Raw genomic sequence first — 11,972 nt, forward strand, 5'->3', positions numbered from 1 at the left:
CATGTTCCCGCTGATGGGTGAGTCCAGAACCAGAGGCCACAGTTTAAGAATAAGGGGTAGGCCATTTAGAATGGAGTTGAGGAAAAACTTTTTCACCCAGAGAGTGGTGGATATATGGAATGCTCTGCCCCAGAAGGCTGTCGAGGCCAAGTCTCTGGATGCTTTCAAGAAAGAGATGGATAGAGCTCTTAAAGATAGCGGAATCAAAGGTAATGGGGATAAGGCAGGAACTGGATACTGATTGTGGATGATCAGCCATGATCACAGTGAATGGCAGCGCTGGCTCGAAGGGCCGAATGGCCTACTCCTGCGCCTATTGTCTATTGTCTATTGAATGTGACTTAAAAATCAAACATAAAAGATACTATGTTATAGCTGATTAGTTATCCAGATATTAAGTTGGAAATTGTTCACATTTATGCTCAGTCATCTGATGATTTTACCTGTATTGTTTAAAACTCTGTAATTTACATTTAGACAAAAAAATCATCTTCGTCAATTTTTTTTACTCTGAGGAAGGGGAGTGTGAGGGGATCCTGAAGTACCCCTATTAACTGTGCTTTTGAAAAGAGAGGGAGAGAGTTATTTACCACTGATAGCTTGTTTGTAAAAGAGAGAGAGAGACGGAGATTAACGGTTGGACTGTCACTTTAGGCACTGGAAGTAACTTTGGATTTTTACTGAGTTTGGAGTTGGAGACAGCACCGAGCAACTCTTAAGTTGCTATGGTGACTGAAGGCGGTGTTATTTAATGGACACTCAATGTTATGATTTTCAGCAGGTTGTTGATATTTCTTCGAAGACAGTTCGCCTGCTTGTGCATTTCTTTCACAGAGAGAGGAAGGAGGAGTTGTTTGAATGACTGGTGGTACCCAGTACAGTGAGATAAATAGGAGGTCAGATGATACAGACCTCAGGCACATGTTTGGACACTGAATGAGCATTGTTGTGCCTGCAGAAAAAGTGAGTTTTGGAGGATCGATCAGGTGGATTGATCCATCGCTCTTGCAGTGCAAAGAAGGAAAAGGGGTTGACTGGTGGGGAGTTGTCCATGTGTCCACCCTCGCCTGGGGGATAGCTCCACCACAGAAAACCAGTCCACTTTGCTAAAGTCACAGTCGGTGACTTTTAAAGGATTTCGAAGGACAACGAGAAGATCAACGGCGTCAGTTCACCTGAAGACTCAAATCTCTCTCTCTCTCTCCATCACTACTCAACTCAATACCATTATCTGAACTGAACTGAACTGAACTGAACTTCCCTCATCATCGTAAGACTGTATCTTTTTACCCCTAGACTTAAAGAAACTTGGTTTTTCATACATATATTTCCACACTTACTGATATACTTACTTATATATATAATCATTGCTAACCTGTTTGATTTTATCTACATTTATATTACTGTGTTGCGTAGTTACTAATAAATGTTATTAGTTTAAAGCAATACTGGACTCCAAAGTGTTTTCCATCTCTGCTGGTTCTTTATTCCCATCACGGGGTTCATGACACACCAATGAGGTTGACTTACAACCACCCTTTGAATGCCATCCTGAATGCTACCTCTCCATCTTGAGTAATCATAAGCCAGAGATATCCATAAGTCAATGAGGTTATCACATATTTTAACAGAAATAGAGAACATCTTTGGAGCATTGAGATCATCCTTGAAGTCCCAGAAATCTCTCACTGTGATGAAGCTTGATTTATATTGCTGGTTTGAGGAGTCATGTATCAGGTATACAGAATATGTGTCCAGTGTAACTAATAGATAGCAATCAAAGCTTCAATGCTATGGTGATGCCACGGAGGGCTCACTTACATTAGGTTAAGGTGGGATTGTGGTACTTCAGTCCAATGCATACAGGAGGGCTGAGTTCACTGCTGTCTGTTTCCCCAACCCTAGAAAATGGGTTGAAAATCCTTTATGTCTCAAATTAGCCTGTTTTATTTTAATTCTTTGTGATGTTTTGTACTTTCCACTGGTTCTGAAATTTGGGTTTGTAAAATCATAAATGGTAAGGACATAGAAAAGACATGTCTTGCATGTTATAATTGGTGACCTTAAGTAGGTCATAAGGGGAAAACCTAGTAAGGACAAACGCAGATCATTTGCGAAGAGTGATTGGGTTTTTCAGATAGAGACTAAGGAAGTGGTGGAGGAATGAAACAAAAATTATGTATTTATCTTTCTGGAAGAAGACATAAAATGCTTCCAGAAATTCTGGTGAGCCAAAAGCCTAAATGAGGAAATCCTGTATAAGAAGTGAATTAGTACAAAAGTACCAATGATGTTAGTAACAAGAACACTGATAAATCTCAAGCAGCAAATGACCTACATCCAGATTCATGAAAGACGTATTGTAGCTTTAGAGATTGTGTATGCAGAGCCCTGATGAAGAGTCTCAGCTCAAAACGTTGACCCTTTATTCCTTTCCATAGATGCTGCCTGACCTGCTGAGTTCCTCTCACATTTAGAATGAAATAGACCCCATAAATATTCCAGAGACCAGACAAATCTTGTGAACACTGGGAATTAAACAATTGCAATACGTCTTTATCTCATCATTCACAAATGATATCACAATTTCTCCAAGGGCTCTTCAGCAGATTTCTCTCACTTCCATCAAGTCCAGTACAACCAAAAAATCAATAGAAAACAAAAAAGAGATTTTAACCCAGAACACTGTTAGGGAATATTCTGGAGTTGTGTGAATATGATAGAAATTAATTCAGTTACAGTGAACCAGTCTTCAGTTTTTATTGTAAATTGCAAGCAGTAAATTGAAGTTAAAAGCACAGGCTAAGAGATTGTATATGCATATATGGGCTCTGTGCCAACTTTACAGTATACTGCTATAAAAATAAACGTTAAAACAATGGGGTTTGTGTTAATTGGCGTTCAATCCAAGCAACTATGAGATGAACTAATTTGCACCATTGTAAATAAATTCAGGGAAATTTGAAATTGTTTTGTCCAAGCCAATGTACTTGAACATTCAGAGGTGTTTCCCACTGTAGAGATACAATTCAAAGTAAGTATTGTTAATCCAAATTATTGAAGTACACGATGCCATTGTAACTATTGAAACAGTATTGAATCACCTATTGATCATAAGGGTATAAAAATGTCATGTACTTTTGAATTTGTAAGACACTATCAAGAGTGTTTCCAGATGAATGGCTGCTTATTGTGACAAATGAAGACTTCTTTATCACCAGCTTCCATATTTCTCTGGTGACTTTGATCACAGTCACAACAAATATTATAGAAATGACAAAAGGAGTTTATTTTCTGGATGACCAAAATGCAGGCAAAAAAAACCTCACAGAAATCATGACATCTTGGCAGTGTGTGAATATCAGTTCAGATAAAATGAGCATATTTAATTAAAGGCTGACAAAGGTAAAGTAACAACAATGTTATCTGGTAATTGTAAAATTCAATGAAGTCTGTAAATGGCTGCTTAGCACATTGCCCCATTTGAATCTTGCCTGTAATTTTAAGTAGCATCATTCACTTTTGGCGATGTGCAACAAATGTCAGATTTGACCATAACACAGGAAATTTAAAAATATTAATTTTTGTGTTACGTTTATTGCTTGCCAAATACACTGTTAATGAACACAATTTGCCAACAGTTTAATATAACTTCATGTCCTGCTCTATCACTACAGAGTTGGCTTAAAAATGCAGCAGTACAACTGATATAAAGTTAAATTTTCTTCTCTGAGGTTGTTAGTGAACTTTTTGTTCTACTACAGCAATGGTCAGTTTTATTGGATCAGCTATTCTGGATTGGGTGTTCTGCAATGAACCAAAATTGATTAGAGAGCTTAAAGTAAAAGAACCCTTAGGGACAAGTGATTATAATGTGATCAAATTCACCCTGAAATTTGAGAAGGAGAAGCTAAAGTCAGATGTATCAGTATAAAAGTGGAGTAAAGGGAATTACAGAGGCATGACAGAGGTGTTGGTCAGAATTGATTACTAGTAGGGATGACAGCAGAGCAGCAATGGCTGGAATTTCTGGAAGCAATTCAGAAGGCACTGGATATGTATATCCCAAAGAGGAAGAAGTATTCTAATGGCAAGATGACACAACACCTTCTAACAAGAGAAGTCAAAGCCATCATAAAACCTGAAGAGAGGGCACATAATAGAGCAAAAAATAGTGAGAAGTTAGAGGATTGGGAAGCTTTCAAATACCAACCAAAGCCAACTAAAAAAAAGTCATTAAGAAGGTAGAGAAGGAATACAAAAGTAAGCTAGCCAATAATATTAAAGAAGATAACAAAAGTTTCTTTAGATACATAAAGTGTAAAAGACAGGCAAAAGTGAATATCAGACCACTGGAAAACAATGCTGGAGAGGTAGTACAATGAAACTGAATAAGTATTTTGCATCAGTCTTCACTGTAGAAGACACTAGCAGTATGGTGGAAGTTCCAGGTGACAGGGGTCATGAAGTGTGAGAAGTTATCATAACTAGGGAGAAGGCTCTTTGGAAACTGAAAGGTCTGAAAGTAGATAAGTCACCTGGAACAGATGGTGTACTGAAGAGGTGGATGAAGAGATTGTGGAGACATTAGTAATAATCTTTCAAGAATCAGGAATGGTTCTGGAAGACTGGAAAATTGCAAATGTCACTCCACTCTTCAAGAAGGGAGATGAGCAGAAGAAAGGAAATTGTAGGCCAGTTAGTTTGACCTCAGTGGTTGGGAAGATGTTGAACTCGATTGTTAAGGATGTGGTTTTGGGGTACTTAGAGGCACATAGTAGAATAGGCCATAGTCAGTATGCTTTCCTTGAGAGAAAATCCTGCTTAACAAATCTGTTGGAATTCTTCGAAAAAATAACAAGCAGGATATACAAAGGAGACATTGTGTATTTGGATTTTCAAAAGGCCTTTGACAAGGTGCTACACATGAGACTACTTAACAAGCCACAATCCCATGGTATTACAGGGAAGATTCTAGCATTGATAAAGCAGTGGCTGACTGGCAGGAGGCAAAGTGTGGGAATAAAGGGAGCCTTTTCTGGTTGGCGGCCGGTGACTAGTGGTGTTCCACCTGAGTAGGTATTTGCACTGATCCTTTTTACATTATATGTTAATGATTTGGATGATGGAATTGACGACTTTGGTGCAAAGTTTGCAGGCAATACGAAGATAGGTGGAGGTGCAGGTCGTTTTGAGGAAGTAAAGCGGCTTCAGAAGGACTTGGACATTAGGAGAATAGGCAAAAAAGTGGCAGATGGAATATAGTATTGGGAAGTGTATGGTCATGCACTTTGGTAGAAGAAATGAAAGGTTGACTATTTTCTAAATGGAGAGAAAATACAAAAAACTGAGGTGCAAAGGGATTTGAGAGTCCTTGTGCAGAATTCCCTAAAGGTTAATTTGCGGGTTGAGTCTATGGTGAGGAAGTCAAATGCAATGTTAAGATTAATTTCAAGAGGTCTAGAATATAAAAGCCAGGGTGTAATGTTGAGACTTTATAAATCACTGGTGAGGCCTCACTTGGAGTACTGTGAGCAGTTTAGGGCCCCTTATCTTAGAAAGGATGTGCTGCAGCTAGAGAGGGTTTGAATGAGGTTCACAAAAATGATTCCAGGTTTGAACAGCTTGTCATATGAAGAGCGTTTGATGGCTCTGGGCCATCAGATGAATGAGGGGGTGACCTAATAGAAACATATCAAATAGCGAAAGGCCTTGATGCAGTGGATGTGGAGAGGATGTTTCCTATGGTGGGAGAGTCTAAGACCCAAGGACCAAGCCTCAGAATAGAGGGGCATCCATTTAGAACAGAGATGAGAAGGAATTTCTTTAGCCAGATAATGGTGAATCTGTGGAATTCTTTGTCACAGGCTACCGTGGAGGCCAAGGTTGTATGTATATTTAAGGCAGAGTTTGATAGATTCTTGATTGGTCAGGGCTTGAAGGGATACAGGGAGAAGACAGGAGATTGGGGCTGAGAGGAAAAATGGAACAGCCATGATGAAACTACAGAGCAGACTTGATGGGCTAAATAGTCTAATTCTGTTCCTGTGTCTTATAGTCTTATTGAAGTTTTTTTTTAACTTACAAATATTTTTAGACCAAATTCTAGTTTTGAAATGGCTATGGTGGTAATTGGTAAATTTGGTAAATAAATTGGTTTATTATTCTTACATGTATGGGGGTGCAGTGAAAAATTTTGTTTTGTGTTCCATCCATACAGGTCGGTTTATCACATCAGAGTATTGAGGTAGTACAAGGGGATACAATAACAGATGCAAAATAAAGTGTCTTGAAGTCATAGAATTTAGGTTTAAGAGTAGGATCATTATAATTCAAGTAAAAAGTAAATCTGCAGACAGCAGCTTGCAACAAATCTCCATGCCCTGGTGTCATCTTGCATCTCACATGTTACCCACATTTATCAGATTAACAATCCAATAACAGCACTACACCATCATCCCACTGAATTATATAATAGGGGATTAATCAGAAGAATACTGTATTCTAAGATAAGGTGAGAATTTTCAAAATAAGAGTTTGTGAAATAGGTTGTCATAATGTTGCTGCTATCTCTTTGAACACATAACTTTGGTTTTAAAGAACATTTCAACATTTGTTTTGCAACACTTTTTTTTATTTGCCATCTAATGCTTCCTATTGCACCAAGGGTAGAACAAGTTCTTAAGCAATTAAGTTGCTGTAATAATATGGTGAAACATAATATTACTCTGTGGTTTATGTTTTCAGTACTGGGCAAACTTTATATTTTTATATTCTTAAGATCAAAGGTTTAAAGAGTTGACGAATATTTATTTTGACAAACATTAGAATGAAATGTCCAGGCTTTATTTTAATCACTTAATCACTATATGTTATGTAACTATAATATTTCGAAACCTGGTATCCTTCAGACTTAAGTTAGCTTTATACATCAAATATGTAGTGTAATTCAAGACACTTTTTCATTTGGTGCTTAACAGCCTTTTGTCCTTAATATGGATCTTAACAACTTAAAATAAAACTCCCCCTAATATTCTCTTGGGCAAGAACAACCACAATAATAAATATTTGTTTGTTGTATTGTTTCTCTGGGAATGCAAGTTGTATTCAGAACATGGTACTGTCGGGATGTTTGGCAACATAAATACCAACCAGCTTTTCCTTTCTACTAAGTGCTTGTGGACAACAGCCTTCTGGAAATATGACCTGTCACTAACTCTTTTAGTTCATCAGAGAAACACATGGGGATAAGTTGAATAGCATCAGAGAATATGCATTAGGATTGTGATATGCAATTCAATAGGGCCATTTAGACTGGTACAGAATAGAAACCTGATTTGTACCCCACCATGACTGTCCTGTCCACATATTGTCATCCACACTATTCATGCTCTTGGTCTTTTACCATAGTTAAATTTCATGAGCAGGTAGCAACACTGTATAATGACGGGATTCTTATTGCCTCCAACAGTAGAAGTCATTCCAAAGGTTTAGGATCTTTAATGAAAGCAACAGCAGAACAGGGCAGAGTTTTCTCACATGCTGAAGATGAATAAAAGTCCTCTACTTGCAGAGGTCAAGAAAGCTAATCCGAGGCCAAAGATTAATAGAAAGTCAGTGGAGGGTTAACACGTGAAGCACTTAAATGTAGTGCTGAATAAAGATGCATAAACTTGTACTTACAGTGAAGGTCCAAGAAGACATCAACAAACTCAGCAACAGTAACACTAGTCTCATTCATTGATATACACAATGTACATTTAACAACATTCTTCATAAGTCACAAATCCCCACTATTCACACATATATACCACTGGAGTCACAGAGTAATCAAGCATGAAATAGGCTTTTCAACAAAACTCATCAATGCCAACATGGTGCCCACCAAGATGGCCCTATGTTACCTGTGTTTGGTCCATTTCCCTCCAAAGTGCTCCTATCCACCTACTTATCTGTATATCATTTGAATGCTGTTATTGTACATGCCTCAACCATTTTCTGTGGCAGTTCATTCCATATACATGACATCCCCTGTGAGAAGAAGATTCTTCTCAGGTTCCTTTTCAATGTTTCACCTCTCAGCTTAAACCTGTACTTTTTAGATTTTAGTTCCCCTTCCCTGGTAAAAAGACTGTGTGTTCACCTGATCTATGCCTCTCATGACGTTATACACCTCTATAACGTCACCCCTCAATCTCCTAGGTTCCAGGGACTAAAGTCTTAGGCTGCACAACATCTCCCTATATAATTCAAGTCCTCAAGTTCTGGTTACATTCTTGTAAATCTGATCAGCAATATAACTAATCCAGGATTCAGTTCCTGTACAACGCTAGATATTCCATCATGGTAGACACATTACTTCAAAACTAAGGTTGAGAATTTTTAAAGAGAAATAGTAGTTGAGCATTTGAGCATTCCCTAGGACACAAAGAGATACTGGAATTCCATGCACAGTGAAGGATGGTTTAGAGTAGGATCTGCATCCGATGAGTTAATGGTCATGGAACGCACACATTCTGAGTAAGGGGTGAAAACACACCCCACTATCTATCTGGAGGGTGAGCATTTTCAAAAGTTTAGAGACAATTTAATTTCAATTTCACCATTAAATAACAATGGAAAACCATCCATTGACATTAGATAATAGAATTTAGATCATTGTTTTTAATTGTTTTGGTTTTAGTAGTTTTATCTTTTTCATACTTTCAGTACAGATTAGTTTTTAAATGCCAGCAATATTCAGGAACATTCAGGAGTGTAAAAATAGCTTGGCAACCTACTGAGCCATGCCTTAGCAACTTGTCATGATTTTTTCTCATCAAATTTGTGGTGAGATTTTTTTTCTGCTCTTCTTTCTCTCTATTATCCCCCTTCCCTTCACATAATGGGATAACATGAACAAGTCCTTGCCACTGAATATTTTCGGTTGGCTCCAGGAAGGAAGGCATCAAATCCGTAAGTGCAGAGATGCATATTGTGGAGCAGTGGGTGTGGATAATTTACCATTAACCAGACAACATGGGATGACATAAGGAAATTAAAAAATCAATATAATCATTTGCTTACACAATGAACATTTGCCTCAAGTGATAATTTTATCAGAAATATTGCTGGACACCTGGGAAAATATGGCAAACAAACAGCAGCTGCAGATTGGCTTCAAAGTCATAGACACTGGTTTAGCAACATCATGGAAAACATTTTGTGATTATTAGAGTGACTAGCAGGGACTTTTTGGTCAATAGTACTGGAGAAAGATTAAGATTACCTTTATTTGATACATAAACATTGAAACATACAGTGAAACGACAGGTTGTTCATACCCAATCCCACTTCACACAGTTACTTCTTCCTCATTTCACATTCTCTTACAGTTTTACAAGATACAGAAGGTGTAAATGTGCATCTCTTGCTCCTGCTCCACCTCCAGTTTCTGTATCCCCTTACAGTCACACCACCACTGTGTCTTTTAGAGTCAAAGTCAGGTTTATTGTCCTATGCACAAGTATATGTATGTACAGGTGGAATGAAAAACTTGCTTGTCCCAGCATCACAGGCATGTGGCAACAGAGGCCCAACATTTAACAAAGAAAAATGCTAACATATGTTATAAAAAATATACAGGAAAGAACACAATTAGAACAAATAAACAAAATCTATTGTGATGGAAAGTGGTCACGGTTTTGTTGTACTGAGGGGATGACGAGGGGATTTGTGTTTTTGTGTCAAGAACTCTTATCTAGTCATTTCCTCAATGCTAAGTAGAAAGATTACAAAGACAATTCATCAGTCAACCTGATGCCAGCTCAGATGCTAAAAGTCCAGGCACAGTAAAGGATGGTTCACCTGATGGGTCAATGGTCATGGAGGGCACACAGCCAGAGTAAGGGGTGAAAACACACTTCAGGCCATCTATCTGGAGGGGAAGATCACAGATGAGTTCCGCTCCACAGAGATAATGAAGATTTATGGGTTGTCCACGGGGATATTTGGGACGCTTGTCGAGCCTCTTTGAAAGCTTGCACGAAAAATCAAGAAGCATGAATCAGGTCCTACTTTAAACAGTTCCTTCAATCAATGTTTCCAAATTCCAGCTTTTCCAGTGTAAAAGTAAGATCCTTCTAAATTTCAGTATTTGTATTTGATAGCCCATGCCTTAGTTTCTGAATTAACACAAGCAGAAGTGACCCAGCATGTAAGTTTTGCATTGAAAATCTGCCCCTTCATCTTGCTTTCATGATATAATGGCAATCCTGTGAAGAGATTTGAAATTGCCTCACTCATCAACCTGGACTCTATACCTAACATTTTTGTATAGCCATTCTCAACTCACTGTTTCTTTTAGAAATTACACTGGATTAATTGGAAGAAGTGCCCTTGGTTTATTGCTTCTTACCTCTTTAAGTAAGTTTATTTTTGAGTAAAGTGACTATGCTTGATACACATTATTCTTTTTCTGTGAGATATCTGCTCACACACCTTTAACACCTTGCTGTCATTAAATAAATTTATCAAAAGAATTAGCTTTTCTCTTTTCTCAATTGATGCTCCTTGATCTGTTGAGTGCTTCCAACTTATTGTTTGGCTTAACTTTTTGAAGATAATACATAGAATATTGAGTTTGGAATTGTAGCATTGTGATTAAATTACTAATCAAATAATCCTGAGATCTGGACTAATGAAACATGAATGTTCTGAAATGGCTATATCAAAACATGATAACAATAATTCTGAACAGATCATCTATAGGCAGTGATTTTGACTTAATCTAATCAATATTACCAAGTTTTTTTTTAAACATGCCTAACTTGGAAAAGCTTTATTTGAGGTCTACTCCAGCCATAGTCGGGCAAAGTGGCATTCATAAGTCACCCCTTTTGACTAACATCTAGAATCCAACATCATAATCTCTAGGTATAGCTTCACTCTGCAGAGTTGGTGGTACAATGGTATACATTCATTAGTGAATGGCTCTTCAAAAATTTCTCGTGGTATTGTTAATCAAAGCCACAGAAACATGATCACTGCTTGCTGTTCTCCCCCAGGTGATGAATTCCTCCATGTTCATCAAAATATGGAAGAAACCCCAAATTAACTGAAATTGGGGGCCTCAAATTGCATTCACTCAGAACAGCTCAATAACACCAACAAAAGTAGAAAACACTGCAAAATTCAGGCAGGATCTCTGGATAAAGGAAAGGACCACTTTACTATACAGGAAATGTTCGTTTAAGATGGTAGAAAACATGGGATAGTGGGTTGGTTTGAGTAAAGGAAATAAGTGTAATCTGGGAGCAAAGGAGCAGGTAAGGATAGATTCTGTTATTGCTAACAGTGAGGCTGTGGGACATGTCCAGCAGACTAGTCTATACAACGCCAAAGAAAAAATGATAAACTGAACCAAAATGATGATTACAGATATTGCCAGTTCTATACAAATAAAATAAAACCAGTTCTATACAAAAATAATAAAAAAGTGAATTTTCTAAAGTTGCAGAGTTTGATATTGTTTGATAATCAGGCTGCAACATGCCCTGGCAGATGATGAGGTGTTGTTCTTGAAGCATCTGTCAGGTCTCACCATAAAGGTGCAGGACGCCCAGAAGGATCAGAGTAGGGGCAGGATGATGAATTAAAGAGGCAGGCAACAGGAATTCCGGGGTCACTCCTGGTGCCTGAGCATAGACACTCTGCAAAACAATAACCCAGTTTTACATTTGGTTCCATTGTAAACACCAAGTGCACTCTACTGGATTGCAAGACATACAAGTGGATCACTGCTTCACCTGGGAAGACTGTTTGGGTCCCTGGATGGTGAGAAAGGAAGAGGTGAGAGGACAAGAATTGCACTTCCTGCAGTTGCCTGGGAAACCGCCATTAGACATGGAGTGATAGGTAGTGACAGAAAAGTAGCTAGGTGTTATACTTCGTTTCTCTAAAAGCTAATTGACAGGAAAACAAGAGATTCGGAA

The sequence above is a fragment of the Mobula birostris genome, chromosome 7 (assembly GCF_030028105.1).
Source record: "Mobula birostris isolate sMobBir1 chromosome 7, sMobBir1.hap1, whole genome shotgun sequence".
In the NCBI taxonomy this organism is placed as follows: Eukaryota; Metazoa; Chordata; class Chondrichthyes; order Myliobatiformes; family Myliobatidae; genus Mobula; species Mobula birostris.